Raw genomic sequence first — 21,800 nt, 5'->3', positions numbered from 1 at the left:
TACCTGTTCCGGGGCATTATTTGGGAAAAAGCAGGGGTGGATATTACGGGATCTGTGCTCCAATAGGAGCGTATCGTGGGCTTTTTCACAATGCCCATCATAAGGGTCAGGGCCCAAAATCTTTTAATTTCATGGGAGTCAGTGGGGTACCAGGTCTGGCTTCTGTCTCCTTGGTCAGCTGCCTGACACTGGGCTGCATAGAGGTTTGTTTGAGCTGCTAGCAGCTCAAAAAACTCGGGGGCAAACATTAAATGGAAAAATGACTTTGGCTCGCTAGCATCGATGTCACATCTGATGCCAGGAGTCGCAGTAAAAGCAGGGATTACTGGGTCTATCATATTTGGGGGCACCCAATTATATTTAGAGTCAGGCTCTCCACGCCTGGCTTTGGCAGATGGACCCTGGCCATCATCGTCTTCCTCTGACTCGTCATTATCTGACGCACAGCAGGATTCCTCAGATATTGGATCAATATCTGACGCGCTCAGAGTGGCCTCGGCGTCTGACGCGCTCAGAGTGGCCTCGGCGTCTGACGCGCTCAGAGTGGCCTCGGCGTCTGACGCGCTCAGAGTGGCCTCGGCGTCTGACGCGGTCAGAGTGGCATCGTCATCAGACTGAGTGAGGCAGTCATGAGCCTCCTCAGCGCTGAAGACATGTTGCGCCATTGTACCTACCTGGCCAATTTCTAAAACACTACACTATCCCCAATATATAATGTGGTTTTGCACTAAGCACTGCAGCTCTGCAAAACTCTCTCTCTCTCTCTATCTATCTCTCTCTCTCTCTCTCTCTCTCTCTCTCCCCCAGTGTCGCACATCCGGCAGTAATGTCACTGACCCGGATGTGGTTCAGTCCCCCAAGGCTAATGACACACCAAGTTGTTACAGGAGATCGGGCAGCAGAAAGCCAGCGACGCTGGCTTCTGCTGCCAGGGGGGGGTCCAGGCTGTCAAACGACAGCCTGTTCTCCCGTGCAGCGGCAGGGATGTGTTCCTGACGCTGCACGAAAGGCTAGACGTCCCGGTACGTCTATAGGGGATTGAAGGGGTTAAATATGTTTGTTTCAAACAAAAATATGTTTCTTTGCCACTATAAACAATTCTAATTTGGGCAGCCTGTATTTGAAACCTTCCATGCTCTTCTGTGTTTCATCTCTCTGACATTGTATTTTTGTATTGCATGGTTCAAGGTTAAATGTTTCCAAGTACATAAAAGTTATATTTATATGGAATGCCCCTTTTTGCATGTTATTATCTCACTAAACTTAGCTTTCTTTGGGAAAACAGAAATATATATTCTAGCGTTCACCTTCTCATCCCCTAGGAAAACCGTACAGTGCTGCTGGTTACTTCTCACACTTGTGGTCTTTCCTGACAGTAGCATATCTATATGAGCTGAGCGGTGAAGCTGCCCTGGGCACACCAAAAGGGGGAGTGGGCATGTTTTACCGAGATATCAGCAGATTTCCCAATAGGACAGGGACGATCTTCAGGGCCACACCAAGGCAGGTGCAAAATTGTATTCTCCACTGTTACCTGGTGTTAGTAGTATGTCAGACCTGCAGAGACTGTGGTCAAGAGCCTCGCTTGCTCCTACCTAAGGACAAAGGTGTCCCATAAGTAAGAGCCACTACCCTGGCTATAAGCTATGATCCCTTTGTATATTCATTAGGGAAAGCTTTTCCACAAGTGCACTTTCTGCTAAGTTGACAAAGACCCCTCCAATTATTGAGACAACAGCTGCTTTATAGTATTTGTTTAAAAAAATATTGTTTTGATTTGAATGCCAAATGAAATATAGAGGGGGTCTCTATGTTTCATTTGGCATTCAAATCAAGCCATATTTTGAATCAGTGAAACACTCACTACTAACCATAAATCTAAATCTTATTATATTAACCCTATTGGTATAACTTTTGTCCTAATGCTCTAATCATCAAATTCTTTATGCTCTGACCCTCATCAAGTAGAACCTTTTGAGCTTACTTTCAACAGCTGGGCCATCATTAGTTTCACCTAGAGGCTATTTTGTCTGGCACATCCAGGTGCCTCCACCCCCACATATGCTTTGTTGTCTTTTGCAACCACTCCGATGTTACCATCGTCTTCATAGTGCCAATACATGAGGTAAATGAGGATCCTAACCGTTACCAAAATGTTCTATTATTAATAACACTTCTGTGTCTTTTAATATTTTTTTTATGGAAGAACAACTTACCCCTGGCATATGTGTAATTTAGGAACAGTTTGTATTCATGCTAAAAAGAAAATATCTTGTAATCCTGCACTAACCTAAAATGAGCAGCATGACACATGACACGCTCCTATATCTTTTATCATCCATAAGCCTTTCAGAGAACTGTGAACTTTCACTGAAGAAAGAGCTTGGCCCCATAGTTAAATTGAACATTGAGCATTCAATTATACAGGGCCAACTCAGCTTTTCTTGCACGAGAAACTCGACAGCCTTTTAAAATGAAAAGAGAAGTGGAAACCTCAAACTTCTGCAAACTTCTCACGACTCTCCTTTATAACCCCTATATGTAGTGACATAGAGAACTGCATGCTCATGTAGAGGAAATGTTTATTTTATCATCAAATGAAAAGGAAGGGAGAGCAATGGACATGTGTTAGTAATTACTCTTTTTCTATGTTATCAGCATATTAGTCTGACTTTTACCTTTAATGTCTGGTAATACCATGTTGATGACAGACCTGCTTCACCTGTGAAATTAGGGAAGCTAACATATACCTAAATCCAGCAGTAGCTTATTCCTGAAAATCATCGTTGCTGGCAATAATTTAGGTTCTTTTTGCGTTGTGTTGAGATCATTCCATGTACAGATGTACTCATGTCTCTCACCAGAAGTCTCACGGCTCCAGTTTTCTGTTGTTTGCTTTGGAGACAAGTCAAACACATATTTGCACATGTGTTCTGTAGTAACAGTAAAGTTGACAGATGCATGCCTATCTGAGGTACTAAGTCTTACAGTGCCACGGTGGCTTATCACTAAATGCAGTGTGATGAGCAGCAACATCTCAATGCATTTCACACAAATAGAGTGGATGGTAAAAAAAAAATCATCATTGCGTTGTAATAGGCCATTATGCTCTGTTCCTTTGTTCACAATTGTGATATGCACTATGGGACCTTGTGTTCATGTTTACATGTTCTGTTCCTGTACATAGGTAGTATGAAAATATTATAAAGCTTTATGATGACTCTTAGGGGAAGATCTCAGGAAGTTGTAGCCACTTCCCTAAATAAATGTCCCTTTTACATTATAAGTATCAATACCAACAGAATCAGAGGCGTATCTACTGAAAATAGCGCCTATGGCAAGCACTGAAATTGCGCCCCTGTCCAAATATCTAAAACCCATTTACAAGCCCCTGCTGCCCATATATATATATATATATATATATATATATATATATACATATATATAAATATTAGTCCCTGCTGCCGATAGCGGGTATAGATCAACACACAAACCCAGATCAATTGAAATTCACTTGTGATCTCAGCACTGAAGGTATATCAAATAAACAGAATCAGACATACAAGTCCTGTATTTGCAGGTATACAATAATAATATATGAAACTGGCTGATGGAGGTTATGCTATACCACTGTCAATGTCTTTCTCGGTGTATAGTAATTGAGGTTACGCTGTACCATCATCAATGTCTGGCTCAGTATATAGTGATAGAAGTTATGCTGTACCATATCTGTTCAGTGAATGTTATTCATTTACATTATTTATTTATATATTATTTATATATATTATTATATATTGTCTATTTAGTTATAAGTTAATAACTTCTTTTATTAGATTTCTTGATTTTTCCAGTTGACAAAAAGTTTAAAAATCTGTGAAATATTCTTGCCAACATTACTTTTTTTGTGGGTGTCTCTACATATAGGATCCGTTCCGGGTGCCAAATACTCTAGGTTCGCCCCTGTATCTACTTTTACTCTCGATAACACTGTATGCATTTAAACTAAAGAGAAAAAACCTTTGGTTTTCAGTTGTCATACATTTTCTCTTTTCATCCTTTTTGCTGTTATTAAGCTTCAAAAATGTTTTGGGATTTGTTTTGCTTGATTGCCTGATTGCTTTTTTTAAAAAATGATTGCACCGTCCTCTCTTTCTAAAACACATTAAAAGATTTTGAATTGTTTTACGGCTTACTTTTATTTCTTCTGTGTGTTTCTCAACAGTATCTTATCTGTTGCTTCTTCCAACAGCTTTTTAAAGATAGTCCATCTTTTCCTGTACTTTTACCTGAAAAAAACTGATCCCAGTTACAATATTTCGGTAAAGACCTACAGACAGTAAAGTTAGTCTTATTGAAATAAAAAATGTAAGTTCTTCCCAACAAAACTACTTAACCAAGTGCATTCTAAAAGAAAACTTGTTGTGATCACTGCTCCCTAAATACCCTCTCTATTGAATCTTGGATAGGATTTCTATACTGTTTGTGATCATCAAGTCAAGTAATGATTTATTTCTGATAGGTTCTTCTTCGATCGCTTATCTTCAGGGCCGGCCCGACAATGGAGCCGAGTGGGGCAACCGCTCCAGGCGGCACTTTTGAAGGGGCAGCAATTTGCCGCTCCAAGCCCTTTTTTTTTTTTTTTGCCGGCTTGTAATGTTGAGCGCCGGAAATTACGTCAATTACGAGCCGGCACCGAGACCGAGCAGGGAGACTCACCGCAGGACTGCTAAAATGTAAGTACGAGGGGGGGGGAGGAAGGGTAGATAATGGGGGGGCGGCAGGGAGAGGAAGGGTAGATAATGGGGGGGGCGGCATTTTAAACTTTGCCCCAGGAGGCATTTTGTCTTGGGCCGGCCCTGCTTATCTTTCATCTTACCTTTCATGTACCTTGTAGAAACTACAGGTTCCCTTTCTCCAATCTATTTCTAGTTGAGAAGCTTTTTCTATTTGTATTAACAGTTGAGATTCTTCAAGATAACCAATGTTTGGCAGTTTCTAACTACTAAGATATTTTCTAGGCAGTTTACCTCGTTAACTACTTCAACCCACAACCATTCCACATGTTCACTACTGTCACTGTGTATATCTTCCCATAAATCAGGCAGTAGTGCCGGTTTGACATACAGACAGTCCCCTCCAAGTCTTTTGTTTGACCTATCTTTTCTAAACAACATGTAGCCCTTAAAATGTTGATAACAATCAAGTCATAGTTGTCAATTTCAACTATTATCTGAAATTCCCCTATCTTACCTATCTTAACTTCTGGTGTTTGCAAGGATACAATTAATGCCAACTGCCCTGTTCCATTTTGTGGTTTATAGGCTTTTCTCTCTATCTGTACCAATCAAGCACCCAATCCACACACCTGGGCACTAAATATATGTCCCAACTCTACAAGTGACGAGTTTCTCTTGGGCCTGCTTGAGTTGAGACTGTTCTCCTTAACCATTAACACCAAGAATAACAGTAAAACATTTCTTGAAACTTCACTTGGGTTCCATCTATGTTTTCTTAATAGCCCACAAGTGGATTACATTATCCGGCAAACATTGTATAATGGTTTTAAGCAGCTCTTAGGTAAAACTGTAAAACAAGGCGTTCTCAGGGGATGCTCCTTGTAGTCTCATACAATGCTCAGTTGCAAGCAAGTTCTAAAAGTGTATCAGATTTTTCCCACAAGAATTTATGGTTTCTTGAAGATATTTCTCATGCTGGTTCTCTTCTCACTAACATCTTTGCCAGCATGAGTAATCATGTGATCACAAGTTTCAACATTAGATACAAGTAAACGAGGACACTAGGTTGTGGACACCAACGTCCTGGTTAGTGAACACACATTATCACCTCAGTTATGGTAACCACAATTAAACAAAGCCCATAATAACTTTGTCAAGCATTATTGCATTGACATCTTTATTACCATTCTTCCACAATCTTAATTATTTAAACAGGTATTTATATTTAAGTAATTTACAAAACTTCCTTTAAGGAATATCTGTCGGTAACATAATTAATTACAAACAGATGTGTTTGCCCTAAAACAACATTTGCCTCCCTGTCAGTGTTGAATGCAAATTCACATACCTTTCCTTGCACTTGTAGTCACGTTAAAAAAAAAATCTGCCCTTTTATATTTAGATAATTTGGGCAAAACACGAAAACATAATATTTAGCATACCCGAAAATGTTCTTTTCCTACCCAAATGTGTTTGTTAGAACCTAGGAACTGAGTTTTGATGTCTTTTATAACATGGTTTTTAGACATGCATGCAAAAAACAGAATGCAGCAGGAGCACATGGAACATAGGGGGTCACTCAGCACTCAGAGCTAAAACTACTTTGCCACTTAAGTTTTCCCGGACTATTGATAAGGACCCTAGCAAGGAGACATATGATCTGAAGGCCAGTCCAATTTAGCTCAACCCCAGCTGTGTTGATGCCCCTTCATGTCAGGTTTGTCCATTTCTGTTGCTACCCACTATATATGTTAATGTAATGATGGAGTAAGATAGCATTCAACCTGGAAATTAGAAAACTACTTGCATGATATCAAACATTTAAAAGGCAGCAACAAACCCGTTTCTGTCCAATCATTTTTATGGGCAGCTTGTGAACAACAAGCTCCAGAGTGTAAAACAATTGAATGTTTTGGCTCATGCCTTATGCATTATTTGAATAGACAGGCTTCATATACACAATTATTGGTGTATCTTGGTTAGTGATTCTATCACCCATAATCTCACTTATACAATTATAATAAATGTAATCATTTAGTTTACTTTTACATTCACTTTTCAGTATTTGTTTACATCATAATGCAAGTAAAATATAAAATAGTTTTTTTCAATTTACTTCTCTAGCCTTTACTTTGGAAAATGTCCTTAATAAATTATATGTACACATCAAGGAGGATGTCTGCAGGAAAAAATGGTTTAATTCTTAAGCTAATGATAATAAGATACATTTTTAAATGAGGTTCACTTTTTATAGCAAAATTTGGATCTATGTCTTACATACATACATATATATATATATATATATATATATATATATATATATATATATATATATATATATATGGATTGAGCCATAGTTAATGTATTTCGGGTAGAAGAAAGAAAAACTCTGTTTCTCTTCAAAGAAAATTATATTACTTTACTTGACTAAGATCAGAAAAAAGTGTTTTTTGGCTGCAGTAATGAGCTTGTATCCAGAATAAACGCCATCATATATTTATCTTTACCCTGTTACATTAACACAAGAAATATGCCCAAATATGTTACTAGCCTGAGTAGCAATGATAAAATCCAATGGTATTATAGTTTGTGTGACATTCATATTACAAAAAGAAAGTATAACAACCGAAATAATCTGTATAGTAAAAAAATAAACCCATATAAGAAATACAACCCATCCTTAAATAATATTTAAGGAACTAGTTTTAGAGTAAAAGTATGATAAGGCTAGATGAAAACTCACAGGCAGGGACCTCAACTCCTGTTGTGGCTGCATACGTTAATGTATATTTGTTATGTATTTGTTAACCATCCCATTTAAATTTTACAGGTCTGCATAATATGTTGGAGCTTAATAAATAATGGATAATAATAATATTCTTCAATAAGGATCAGTCGTAAATCAAATCATTAAAAGGTTTCCAATTTTAAGGTCCCCCTTTCGGTACTTTAGTTCCTCATTTACATACATGTTATAATATCTGAAGGGTGTAGTTAGATGTATTACTGAGATCTCTGTGTCTAATGGCATGGATCTCTCTTCCTAGATTCAGGGCTTCAATGTAGCAGTGACCAAGGAGTTTGCAATTTGATGCAACATATATCTTAAATCATTGCAGAACATAGCATACATATAAAGTCATCAGAAGAATTGGCTATCTGTGCCAGCAGGTGTAGGGATTTTTGGAGATTAATGTTTTATTTCAAGCTGTTGTTACCTCTTAGTTGTCCCTCTATAGAAAAGACTGTCCTTCTTTGGCACCTAAGATCCCTCCGTTCATCATTGTCCCCTTGACGTCTTCTTTTCTAGTTCAGAATGTTTGGTGGTTCTGAGTGCATTATAGTCCTAAACTTCCTAATAAACTACATATGAATATCTAAAAAGATAGTATACATTAAGCTATGCATAGAACATGCATTCTTTTTATTCAGAATACCTTTGTTATTTATATAAATAAAGAAATATTGTTAAAAAAACTACCCCTTAGCCATACTTCTCACCACAGCCCTCAAAAATGACCAACTTTGGCCATTGTTAATATTGGTAGGTATGTTTTCATACTTTAAAAGTCTATATCTATGTTTCGCCATCCCAGTGGTACCCAAGGGGTTAGGAATACAAAAAAGTAGAATCCTTTAATACAATGATGGGGTTGTATTTACATTCTGTAGTCTAAATATGTTCCAAATTATTACATACCGATGAGGTATAAAGGATGATATTAGTTGGCTACACTAACAGCGGCTTGATAATGAGGGTAATGCTGATTGAAAAAATAGCTTATTTAAACTGACAATGCATTCAACTTGATTTACTAAAGACATGCTAGAAAGCCTCGTGAAATATAGCTGTGTACATAATGCTTCCTTAATAAGTGATTTGGTATTCTAAGAGCATTTTAGTGGTGCAGTCCATCCCCACTAAGCTATTGTAATGATGTATATAATGTGTAGTCTATATATGGCTTAGGGATTTATTATACAAACCCCACAAGTATAGTTATTTATGACAATGTGAAAGTAAAGGTATTGAGATTTGCTCCGTTCTCTGGAACAACAATCTATTACTTCAATGTTTTTTCAATTTACAGACTCAGCATTGAGGAAATTACTAAAAATAAAAAATAATGGAAATAAAGTGGATGTTTATGTGTGATGCTGTAGTTCCATTATAGAAGCTTTAGTATTTTACTGGGAATAAAATATGTATCACGAAGCGAAAGAACATTTTTATAACTATAATTTTCATAACCTTTTAAATTTCAAGGATATTTGCAATCCTAAATAGCCTGGCCACATGACCAAAATTGTAAAAAAACAAATAAAAAAACCAAAATGTTTTTATGTTGACTCGTTTAAGCCTGCTGACAACTTATTTAAACACACATGATGTTTTACAGATCAACTATATCTGGCCAATATCTGTAGGTTTTGCGTCTGCACAATTAGGACAGGGCAAACAGGTTGACGGCTCAAACATGGCACCAACAGATTTGGTTTTGGGAGGCAGTGCAATGGGAGAGCATGTAAGCACACATCCAGCCCCTGTGTACCGGCCTGTGCAAGCTCAGATATCAGGGAATTCTGATTAAACTAATATTAGCGGCAGCGTCTGGATATGTACTTCGGCAACTTTTCACAGTAAGGAACTGTACACGTTTCACTCGTCCAGGGTCAATGTAGCATACTTACAAAAATGTTTTGTTTATTAACATCCTTGGTTGAAGGAGCCTTCCACAGAATATGCTAAGATGCTTCCTGTTTATATACGCTGAGAAAACCAATTAAATTTGAATATCATGTCTTGCGCTCTTATTATTAATTATCAAAACAATCATTTACTTTTTAAAAACAAAATTTACTTTTAAAGCAATCAAAATACCACAGCTCTGTAAATTTAAAGAAACAATGTCTGTCTGAAACACACACAGACTTACGCAGTGAAAGTAAAGTAAAGTAAACTTGCACATAATATGAGTAAAGTAAACTTGCACATAATATAAGTAAAGTAAACTTGCACAAAATATGAGAAAAGGCTTCCTATGCTTTCATTGCCGTGTACCTAAAAGTGCATTATTAATAACAACAATGCTATGATCTATAACCACTTTTCATGTGTTTCCAGCATGGCAAATATTAAGGTTTATTTACATAACCCGACAAAAAAAATTAAAGACCCATTTAAAAATAAAAAGTAAAAGAAAGAAAAGTTAATGATTTCAAGGCTTAAGCTGAACAATCAACCAGAGCGCTGGCATGATAAGAAGAAACTCATTCAGTGTAACCAAAACACATATTAATCAAGTCAAGATATACACTTAGACAAGCAATTAATGACCTTCCATTAAATGAGCATTATTTTGCATTGAAAAAGTAAATAATTTTCAAATCTCGTCCCCTTTCGCCAAGTACATGATAAAGTGGCATGTCCAGACAAGTTAGAATAGTTATGTTTCATTAGTGACCGATTGGGTTCATGGTCTTCATCAAGAAGGAGCTGAGACATCTGTTCCGTTATCTCCCAGCTGAACAGAAAAAAATGCAGCAACAGAATTGTACATTAAATAGTTAACAAATAATTTTTATTTCATTATTTCAGTATAACAGTAAAATCATTTATATGATAGGAAATGTGTAGCTGCAGGGCCGGCCCAAGACATTGTGCTGCCTGGGGCGAAGTGTGAAATGCTGCCCCCCCCCCCCCGCTTCGGGGAAAAAAATTCTGCAAAAACTGTCCTACATCCATTATGTCATATCATGATAGTTAAAACTAAAATTAGGAAGTGATAATTTACATGCAACTGCAAACTCCATATTTTTACATAGCTTTATTTATATAAATAGTTTAAATAGATTTATTAAAAAATACCCCTCGTCTTATAATCTATGTTGCCTCAAATGAGGTCTGACTATTAGACTAAGATCCAGATCCCCGCAGAGCATTTCTGAAGGCAGAGTGGCATATAGGGGGTTAAAAGGCATACTCCTCCACATGGGGCGCAAATACATAATGAGAAAAACAAAGATATAGTAAGTATAGTAAGGAGCAATATGTGGTGTATAGTCCCCTCTATAATGAAATCAGCAATTGTGTTTCACAAACTCCAAAGAACCAATTTAAGTTTCTTTTTTCATAAAATATTCAGATTGAAATAGAGTAAATAACACAATACCTTCACTTTCCCTCACACTGATGTCTGGAGTTTTGTCCTTTGACGTGACTAGAAATTCAGGAAGGCGTTTTGTCTCTGGATAAATAAAAATTACCGTATTTGCTCGATTATAAGACGAGGTTTTTTTCAGAGCAAATGCTCTGAAAAATACCCCTCGTCTTCTAATCGGGGTCGTCTTCTAATCAGACCTCAAATAGAGTCTGATTAGGAGACTAAGATCCAGATCTGTATTGCCGGGGCAGCGGGTTGACGTCTACGCGATCCGCGTAGACAACGTCCGCTGCAGCCGGAAGGAGGTGTGGCTAGCAGCGGGGGTTGTCTGCGTCCGTCGCGCAAACCTTCCCCGACTGTCAGAGATCAGAGTTCCCCGCACCGGTGCGGGGAACTCTGATCTCTGACAGCCGGGGAAAGTATACGCGACGGACGGATACAAACCCCCGCTGCCAACTCCACCTCCTTCCGGCTGCAGCAGAAGGCGACGTCAACCCGCTGCCCCGGCTGGAAGCACCGGTAAGAGAGGGCTGAGAGGGGAGGGGAGGGGAGAGTGTGTGTGTGTGTGTGTGTGTTAGTTAAATGGGGGTATAGGGTGTGTGTGTGTGTGTGTGTGTTAAATGGGGGCATAGGGCATTTCTGGAGTGGCGTTAAGGGGGCATTTAATAGAGCACTCTGCCTCCTGAAATGCCTTATACACCTATATGCCACTCTGCCCCATAATATGCATTTTAACCCCCTAAATGCCAGAGTGGCATATAGGGGTATAAGGCATTTCTGGAGGCAGAGTGCTCTATACAATGCCTTTTAACTCCCTTAATGCCACTCTGCCTCCTGAAATGCCTTATACCTCCCTATATGCCACTCTGCCCCATAATATGCATTTTAACCCCCTAAATGCCAGAATGGGATATAGGGGTATAAGGCATTTCTGGAGGCAGAGTGGCATATAGGGGTATAAGGCATTTCTGGAGGCAGAGTGGCACATAGGGGGTCAAAAGGCATACCATGGGGCACAGTGGCATATAGAGGGTTAAAAGGCATATCATGGGCCACAGTGCCATATTGGAGTGGCAAGCCTGGGGGCAGATGTGCGTAACTGGGGGACAGGTTGGAAAATACAAGAAATAAAAACAAAAAAAATATTTTTCTCAATCATAGCTTTTATTAAAAAAAATAGTTTACATGAATTAACATTTACTGGTAAAACTTTTTTCCTTTAGGGTCGTCTTATATTCAGGCTTTTTCTTTTTTTCCTAAGTTAATATTCAGATTTTGGGGGGTCGTCTTATAATCAGGGTCGTCTTATAATCGAGCAAATACGGTACAAAGTTCTATTTATCCCTACAGTAAGTAAAGTGCCAGGAAACAGATAAACAAATACACACCAGGACAGGCTTTGACACCTGTCAAGAGCATAAAAAATGCTTTCCACATTGCTGCTTATTGTGTGTATCTGACTGTGCCCCCTGCCAGGCCCCTTTGTGCATTGATTTATTTGATGCCCCCCTTGTGTTTTGATGCCCCTCCTTTTGTACTGGTTAATTATAATGCCCCCTATACCCATGTGTATCACCCCCCCCTTTGTGTATAGATCGTCCTAACCACCCTGTTGTGTCCTCACTCCCCAGCCACCCTCTAGGGGCATGAATATTTCCTTTAAAATTATGTCCTTCCCACCCTTTAAAATTAGGCCTTTCTTTAGATAACCAGATAGGACAGATAACCACAAGCGCTATTAGCTGTAGTTACCTCAAAAACAGAAGGCACAGCCAGTGTATGTTAACATTAAACCTGCTCCAAGGCCAAGAAGGTTTATTACAAAAAATCCTATACATATTTGGAGGAAAAAACAGTGATTTCAGAGGTTCATGATAACCTCCATAAACAGCCATTTTAACAGGCTTAACACTTGAGCTGACAGCTCACCTCTCATGTGCTGAGGTATTGAGGTCATACATTTGTGCTGTTTTGAGCAGTTGCTGTTTGCTTTGTACCACCAATTTTGGTTCCCATTTCATATTAAATAGAATATCGCCAATATGGAAGAAGGGGAGTGAACACCACCTGCACACATTTCAGACATGGTGGCACCATGTCTGAAATGTGTGCAGGTGGTGTTCACTCCCCTTCTTCCATATTGGCGATATTCTATTTAATATGAAATGGGAACCAAAATTGGTGGTACAAAGCAAACAGCAACTGCTCCAAAGAACCAATTTCAGTTTCCTTTTTCATAAAATATTCAGATTGAAATAGAGTAGGCCCGCAAATACGTTTCAATGATATTCAATTGTTAATGTCGCCTGACTCCCCTCTCCACAGCAACCCTCTAGGGGCATGAATGTCTGTCCGCGACTCCATCGGTCCGCTTATCACCTCAATTTTTTATTTTTTTTTTAAATACTTACTTTTTCTTCTTCCACCAACGTGCTCTTCAGCCTCTTCTCGCTCGAGATCTTCTCCTTGTCACGCGGTGACGGGAACCTGCTCTTCAATGCGTCAATGCGCATCAAGGGGGTGGAACGAAGAGCCGAACCGATCGGCACGCTGCACGCAGGCAAGTAATTAAACGGCGGCGGTTTTACATTTATGTTAAAACCGGCGCCGGTAGCCGCATCAGCTGACAAAACAGCGGCACTTGGGACGGCAAAGTGCCGCCCCTTGAGAAGTGCCGCCTGGGGCAATTGCCCCAGTCTGCCCCATTATAGGGCCGGCCCTGTGTAGCTGCATATAAGTTTTTTTAAAAAAATAAAGAGCTTTTGGGTATAAATGTTTCTATGTCTAGACATATTTGGGGTTACTTATGAACTCATGTGCTGCCATGTGATGTATTCTCTGGCAAATTGCATTTATGCATGTGTGTTTTTCCATTGTTATTTTTTTGCTTAAATGGCAATAGGGAGAGGTGGGTGAATCATTATACACTCAGACCTAACTTAGTTCAGCTCATCAGGAGTGGAGAACGAGTTGGACTGGGAGCTAAAGTATCTCCTGTCCTTCTATCCTTGGATTCACATGTCCACCTCAGCTTGTTTATAGGTTTCAAAAATGAGTCCAGGGTCTTGCTTAGCCATGCTTTGACTTATGCTCTGTCATAGCTAGATTATGACAAATATTTACTCAAAACCATTTTAAGCTGAACTGTTTCATCAGAAGGAATTGGATTACTTATGAAGGACATGTCTTGTATATGTGGTAACAATAGAACAAACAGCACAATAAATGTTTTCTGCAATTCCACTTAAATAATGAAATATTTAATATATGTTGGTTAATTAAAATATCAGTATATGAAGGCATTGAAAAGTGCTACTATCTGTGCTTGCAGTTCCAACATCCATATCTTTCCCCTCTATGTAAATATAGAGTAAAGGGTAAGCAATGTCAGTCAAAGCTGTCACAGGTCTGACAACTGATGTATACAGTTAAGAGCACACACTTACAAGAATACAGTCACCAGCTCTTAATGGACCTTTCCTTTGAGCTTAGGGAGGAAGACAATAAAAACATGAAATGCAATGTAGACAATAGGCATTAGGAAGAAATGTATATTTAGTAGAAGTGTTTTTATGGTTATATGTTTACCTTATGTATAATTAATACATGTATGATGGAACTATTTTTAATATCAATAGCGTATCAGATTACAAGACATGCATATGAACTTCAGAGAAAGAAAAGTCCAAGTATATGTAGATACTAGTATCCCATGTTAACTGCTACTAAGTTCTGTTAGTTCATATGGCAAGGTGGTGATAAATGTGCTATAGATGGCAAAAATGGTAATGAAGTAGTGTGATTCAAAAATCATTTCTCAATAAATTTGTTTGTTCATCTTATTTAAGAACATCCCAGGATTTTCAGTTACGTATTATTATCTTTTATTTATTTAGCGCCAACAATTTACGCAGTTACTTCCCTAGGTTCTTAGCAGAAGCGTCTGTATTGGATTTCCAGTAATATTATACTTAAAAATATAAAAATGTAGGTTTTCAGGCACTACTTAAAAAAAAGAGACTTGGTCTAGAGGAAATCAAGAGAGGGCAAATTGAAGTCAGACTTTGAATGATCCTAAAATGATTAGGTAAAGGAAAAGACCCACATGGCCATATCCTATGCTAGTGATCCCATATGGTTCTCAGAAGGAAGCTTCCTTACTTGAAACTTTTCATATAACCACCACGTGAGAAACCAACAACCTTGTGAAATCTGAGCAATTCACAAAACATCAAGGGAAAGGTCTGAAAATATAGGGTTATGTCAGCCTGTTTCACAATGTAAAGAATATCAGTGAGTTTGACCTTTTTTTTTTGGAGAAGACGGCAACCATGTGTTAAAAGACTGGGAACAAAATCAGAAGAGACTGAGTTTGTAAAAGCTGATTCACAATGATTGTACACAGAGAAGACAGCTGATATACCACATAAAAGGAATCTCAAACTTTCCTGAATGGAAAATTCATTCCCAAGTTCAAGAAAAGCAACCCATTAAACAAAACATAACTGTTTAACATTTAATAAAAAACCTATCAAAGGAAAGATGGATATAAAAGTGTTACCATATTTTTTTATAGATCCTGTATAAGATACTGCCTCTCGGGTGCTCACTGCTTATTCACCCAACTTCTTCTGATATGGATATCAGCATACCCAGGGCCGGCCCGACAATGGAGCCGAGTGGGGCAACCGCTCCAGGCAGCACTTTTGAAGGGGCGGCACTTTTGAAGGGGCGGCACTTTGCCGCCCCAAGCCCTTTTTTATTTTTTTTTTTTTTTTTAAAGCGAAAGAGAGAGAAAGGGGGGCCTAGTGGTTTTCACTTACCAAGCTGTCAGTACCCGCTCGGCGCCCCTCTCTCCTCTGCGGCGAGTCTTCCTGTTCGGTCTCGGTGCCGGCTTGTAATGCTGAGTGCCGGAAGATTTCCAGCGCTCAGCATTACAAGCCAGCACGGAGACCGAACAGGGAGACTCGCCGCAGGACTGCTGAAAGGTAAGTACAAGGGGGGGCGGCAGGGACGGGGGGGGCGGCATTTTAAAATTCGCCCCAGGCGGCATTTTGCCTTGGGCCGGCCCTGAGCATACCGGGGAACTCTCTGGGTTTGACCAGGAGATTGCCGGGTGAGCACTGCTTCTCTGGTTCTCCGGGTCAAGAGCCAAATCCTTCAGGTCACGGGGTCTTGACACGCCCCGCTCCCCGCCCATTTTCCTTAACATGGGGGTGTTTCCCGCTACCATCAGCGGGAACTCCCCTGACATCAGCAGGACCGCCCAACGACGTCAGTGTGCAGTCCAGGTAGCCGGAGCCGAGAAGTTCCCAGGTTTGGATATCAGTACTTAAAGACTCTGCTCGTCCCAATGTAGGAGAGAAAGCACCTCTTAAAGATTATCGCTTTGTTTAATAGCTCAAAGTATGTGCTAAATATGAGTGTATCGCAGAGCTCCACAGCAAATAAACTGACAATAATGTGCAGAAAACTGGATCAAATGCGAATAAAAATTTGTCTGTGTAAGTAAATGAAAACCATCTCCAGAAATCAATAAGGTAGTTGTTTTTATTCCTCGTTTAAAGTACTTGCAAGCCAGTGTGGGAATCAAAGCAGTTGATTAACTCAGTTTGCTGTTGGTTACAGCAGCATGTTAAAATTAAAGATTTACAACCCTCTGTCACACATATTTAGCAATATAAATTCAATAAGATTCTTGTTTGGACAAGTGTTAAAAATCTGTTCCAGAGCAGGGAATAACAGGAATTTCTCCACTGCATGCAATATATAATAAATCACTGTATGAGTTTCCACGATTTCCACAGTGCCTTGTACGATCTGAAAAACATTTTTTGTGCTAATTTACAGTCTGTTTTCTCGATTAAATTATTTTAAAAAGTGAATAAATCATATGTGTAAATTATGTGGAGGTGACCACTTTTCATATTTGTAATTCAGGCAGAACACTAGATGATTTGGCTATTTCTGTTTTTTGAGCCAGGGTAAATTACCTGGAAGGTGCACATTGCATGGGTTCTTTATTATTCTAAAAGATACCAAACATTGTAATCTGAGTTCCAAATCTGGATTGTAAATCTGAGTTAGCTGCCATGACATTAAGTACGGCCACGACAGTTTAACATAAGAGGCCACCCGCTATATTTGTATGCTAATGTAGCGTGCAGCCATGCATATCTATGGATAGAAGTGGGCCAAAGGCCTTCACCGAATTTGCTCACACATACACATCCATCCTCACACACATTTACATATACATGTTCACAAATACTTCACTTACACATACATGCTCATACACAACTATACATACATACATACATGCATGCATGCTCACAGACACATATACGTTCACTACCTTCCCTCCTTACCCCCTTACTATCTCTCTTGTGCCTTGCCTTACCCTTGTGCCATCGTATAACACAGAGCTGTATAATTCCAGAATCTGATGGCGCTATATAAAACACTAAATAATAATAATAATAATTCTGAGTTAAGTCCACTGTTACTTGTGTTACTTACATCGGAGTATTATAGTTTATTGGAATCCTGTTCTCCTTGCTTCAGCTGATGTGATCCACACTTCAGTATGACACCTACTGCTGCTACATCACATTTTATTGAATACCATTGTTTACAGGCAATACATATATATATATTGTAAAATACATATGTATATGTATATTGTTTGCAGGCAATACATATATTTTGTGAAATTCTGTATATCCAACACCCTGCTCAACTAAATCATATCACATCAGACTGATATATAGCTTGATTAATCCGGAAGAATAGCTTTATACATAGAATCCAATCGCTGCCTCTAGTTAAATACATTTCCCCAAAACACACTTGTGGATTATGAAATCCTGAAGTCTAATAACAAAGCAATACTGGTGTCCAAGTTAAATCATCGTTAAAATTACCGTTAAAATCAATCAAGTTTCTGCAAACACTTTGTCCTTGATTATTTACAAATATGCCATTGTTATTACGGCCATATCCAGATAACTGTGTTTTGTATGACTCAAATTTGGCTTAGTATTATTATATATTGATCTATTTGCCGGCCATAATATTCTGCAATGCTGTACAATGGGTAAACTGGACATGGCAAGTAGTAGGTAACATTACGATTTGGACTTACAGAAACAAAAGCTAAGGCGGTCCCTGCTCAAACGAGTTTACAATCTAAAAGAATAAAAAGTTACTGGAGAAGGTTACTTAACTGCACAATTAAGGAGCACCTTGTGATAATCTATTCATAAATGGCAAGAGTAGGATTTGGTATGGATCAGTTCTAGATTTGTCATACCTTTTTAATGTATGTACTGTGAGTGCTGCGTGCATTGTTGGTGCTATTTAAATAAATAATACTAATAATAACAATCAAGGATTGCTAAAATCTACAAGTACTATAAATATGCAGCATCCACATGTCCCAGTACCTTCCTTTCCCATCTAAGAAACTGTTCTCTGACTTTTTATCGCTCTGTCTGTTTATTTTAGTTTCTTCCCACTCTCTAGATCTCCTGCAGTATCTCACAGTAAAATATACGTTTAGCGTTCTTTCTGCCATTGAAAACATTCATTGCTCTATAAGTCGGTCTCTCAAAAATGTGTTGTACAATATAAATTGTTATTCAAAATAAAAGAATATGTCTGCATACCGATTCACTCTGTGCAATAAGACATGAGAGGGAATAATGCAGAGACTGTTTGGAATTTGCACCAAATGACCTGCATGCAGGTTAAAGAGACAGTAAAAAGCTTCAGCAGAGAACCATGTTTTAAAAAGCCAAATCTGTGATAGAACTGCAGCAAAAGGCCATTTGGCAAATGTGGTGTCTGGAGTGAAGGGGGGCAGGTAGGCATGCCACCACTTCACACAAGTTGATTAGGTCACTAACATTTGGCATGTGGTACAGAAATTTAGGGTTTCACGAAAAAATACTGCTTACAATAACCAGCAGAGTTTAAAACAGACATACCCTGGATTACATGATTAACACTGGTATTGCTAGATCTAGATCTAGATACTGCTCGGAGGTGTTAAGGACCTTGTTCATAAACTTGCCTTCTAGCCTTATGGCACGTCCGGCAAGAATGGTGCGTTTATGAGGGCCCTGCACATGAACGCTAACAATCTGAAAGGAATTATATGGGTAATTCAGACAAAAGGGGTACATTTTAATCAAATCAAGGACTGACACATTTAGTTTACTGTATGGGATTACTGAAAGCCACATGAGAGCTTTAACATATCCACAGTCTAGCCAAATACCAATATAGCGTTGAAAAAAAGAATAGTAATTTGCAATCAAATATAGTGACCAAATCCCTACTTACCACATCAAATCCAATACCATTAGCATGTTTTTATCATTGATTTCACACACACGATAAAGGACACAATTCTATGTAATACCAATGGAATGGGTTTATACGCCTGAGTGTATGGTGAAGAGGTAAACACTTAGCATTACAGAAACAAATGGTTCTTCGGTATGTTTGTATATAACATATGTTGTGTCGTCAATAAAGAGAAGTTGTAAGCACTTCTAATCAGGTCTCCGGTCAGTACATTACAAATGTATGCTTCACACGTGATATCTGCATAATGACTTGCAGACTTCCTGTAAAAGCTAAACATATGGCAAATTATTTTACTAGCGATTTATAGAATAACACTTTCAAGACAAGTAGAAATAAATGCACATTTTTGCAGCACATACTGTTGATGTATTAGGATATTTTCCTAATTTATTGTGCTGTCTTTTTTGATTCTATGTATATTTTTGCTTTGACCATTTTAAATATGGTAAACTGTAACAGTACACCTGACAAGCCACAGTAAGCTACATCCAGAGAAGCTCAGTGAGTTCATAAGAAAGACATATATATAATGAGTGTTTTTAGAATAATTGTATTCTTTCTGAAGGCTATAGTACATGTATACCTGGAAACTTCCCAGGACAGGGCTTGCTGTGGATGAAGTTGGGCTAGCTTCAAACAGCTTTAAGTGGATGGGGAGTAGGAAAGTAATGAGAGAGTGGACACAGCCAAATGCCTCTCTCCTTCCTGGAGAAAGTGGAAAGTATGAGAGTTCCCAGTTACTTTTCAAGGTCAAGTTGCCAATTGTCAAGAATAGCTATTTTTATATACAATCATTGAAAAAATATGTTTGTCATGTGTTCTAATAGCTATTTCTATTGGACTAACAAAAAACAGTGACTCAGAGACTCATGCTAAAGCGGCGTATTGTGTAGTGACAAGCCAGTCCAGCTGCTGTTATGGTCAGCGCATGCTCTCTAATCAAGGACCAGTGGCAGACTGACCAGGTGCAGGCTCCTCTCATCTTGTCCATCCTCCCCATCCACCCCATAGCTATCCATGCATCACATCCCCCAGTGCCACCTTTCTGTATGTTAAGAGTGAGGCCAGTTCTTTGCTTGTCAACCAAGGGCCCAACATTTTTTAATTTCTAGTCAAAGTATGTGGTATGGAATGTTGAATGTAACTCTGTGTGGTTCACACAATGGGAGACCCCCTTATCCATCTCCTGCCAGTCTTCAACTGGGAAATTAAGGTGCAATTCATGTTCCCATGCTTCCATATGGGATAATTTTCTTTGAAGTAGATGGTTTAAAATGCTACAATAACATTTAGAAATCGAGCACTAAACATAACATTACCAATGCATGGTTGTGAGACCAGTGTTGATATAATTAGCTGTGAGGAAGAGTACAAGAGTAAGGGGTGTCGGATCTGTAACTATCTATATAATTCCTTATGTGGTAGGTCATAAGTTTGGTGTAGGTTCTCAAAAGAGCAAATGGTATTTCCCTCTATCAAGTCTCCCACCCTTAGGATGCCATGCTTCTGTCAATTGAGTAGACATACCAGGTATCATCCTCTCTAGTATAGTGATAGTGGAAGGCTACGCTGTCTCATACTTTTATAGCAAATGTAATTGTTAGGAGCAAATTATACAGTCATGGTATTTCTGGCTTTTTAAGAAACAGGAGTTGGTCCATTAAGTACAACATTCTCCTGTACGTAAAAGAGGAAAGGCACATGCTAGTTAGTAAAACTCAATGTTTGGGACTTCCAACCCCTCCTTACACCTTGGAATATATATATATATATATATTTATTTATTTTTTTAATAAATATTAGATTTTTCATATTTAATCTGGCATGTGCATGGTATTTTTGTTACCTGTATCTATATGACCTTTTTGAAACCCTGGAAGGCCTTTTGCATCTTGATTTTTACCTTTTGACTCCTATAGATGTGCATGGCCTATTTATATGTAAACATTTTAAGTCTACAAATGTGCCCTGGATAGAGCCCAGCATCTGCGCGGTAGGATGAGTTTCTTGAAAGATTTTGCCAGCATCCACACTCTGCAGTGTCGTGTATCTAGAGGTTCACAATCCCTGCCTGATGTTCTTATTAACAAAAATACTGTCATGATCCTACCCAGGCTGCGGAGCTGCATATCTCACTCTTGTTTCAGTTTCCCTGTTCTGCTTGAATCCATTCCTGGATTTTCTTTTGCACTGTTCTTATCTCCCATTCCTTGCATCTGCTTCAGCTCTTTGCTTTTGCTTTGTATCCTTTATAAGGTGTGCCCCTCCCGTGTGTTCTGTTTGTCTTAGTCTGCAGTCTAAGGTATGTCTCAGTGCTATGTGTTTGGATTTCATGTTTGGTTTGTTTCGTACCTCTGTCAGCAGGGATTAGCGTTAGGACCCACCGCCATTGGAGTACTTTGGCGTAGTGGTGGGCTAAGCGTACTATGGCCATAAGATGTGACGGAATCTCCAATAGTTATCAACCAGTCCTAGGCTAGTTTCTGTATTTTTGTGTATCAGTCTGTCCCTTATCCCCAGTAGAGGG

This window comes from Sceloporus occidentalis, unplaced genomic scaffold (assembly GCF_023333645.1).
Source record: "Sceloporus occidentalis isolate IW3139 unplaced genomic scaffold, rSceOcc1.0.p SCAF_61, whole genome shotgun sequence".
In the NCBI taxonomy this organism is placed as follows: domain Eukaryota; kingdom Metazoa; phylum Chordata; class Lepidosauria; order Squamata; family Phrynosomatidae; genus Sceloporus; species Sceloporus occidentalis.
The sequence above is the reverse complement of the archived record's forward strand: the minus strand, read 5'-3'. Positions refer to the sequence as shown.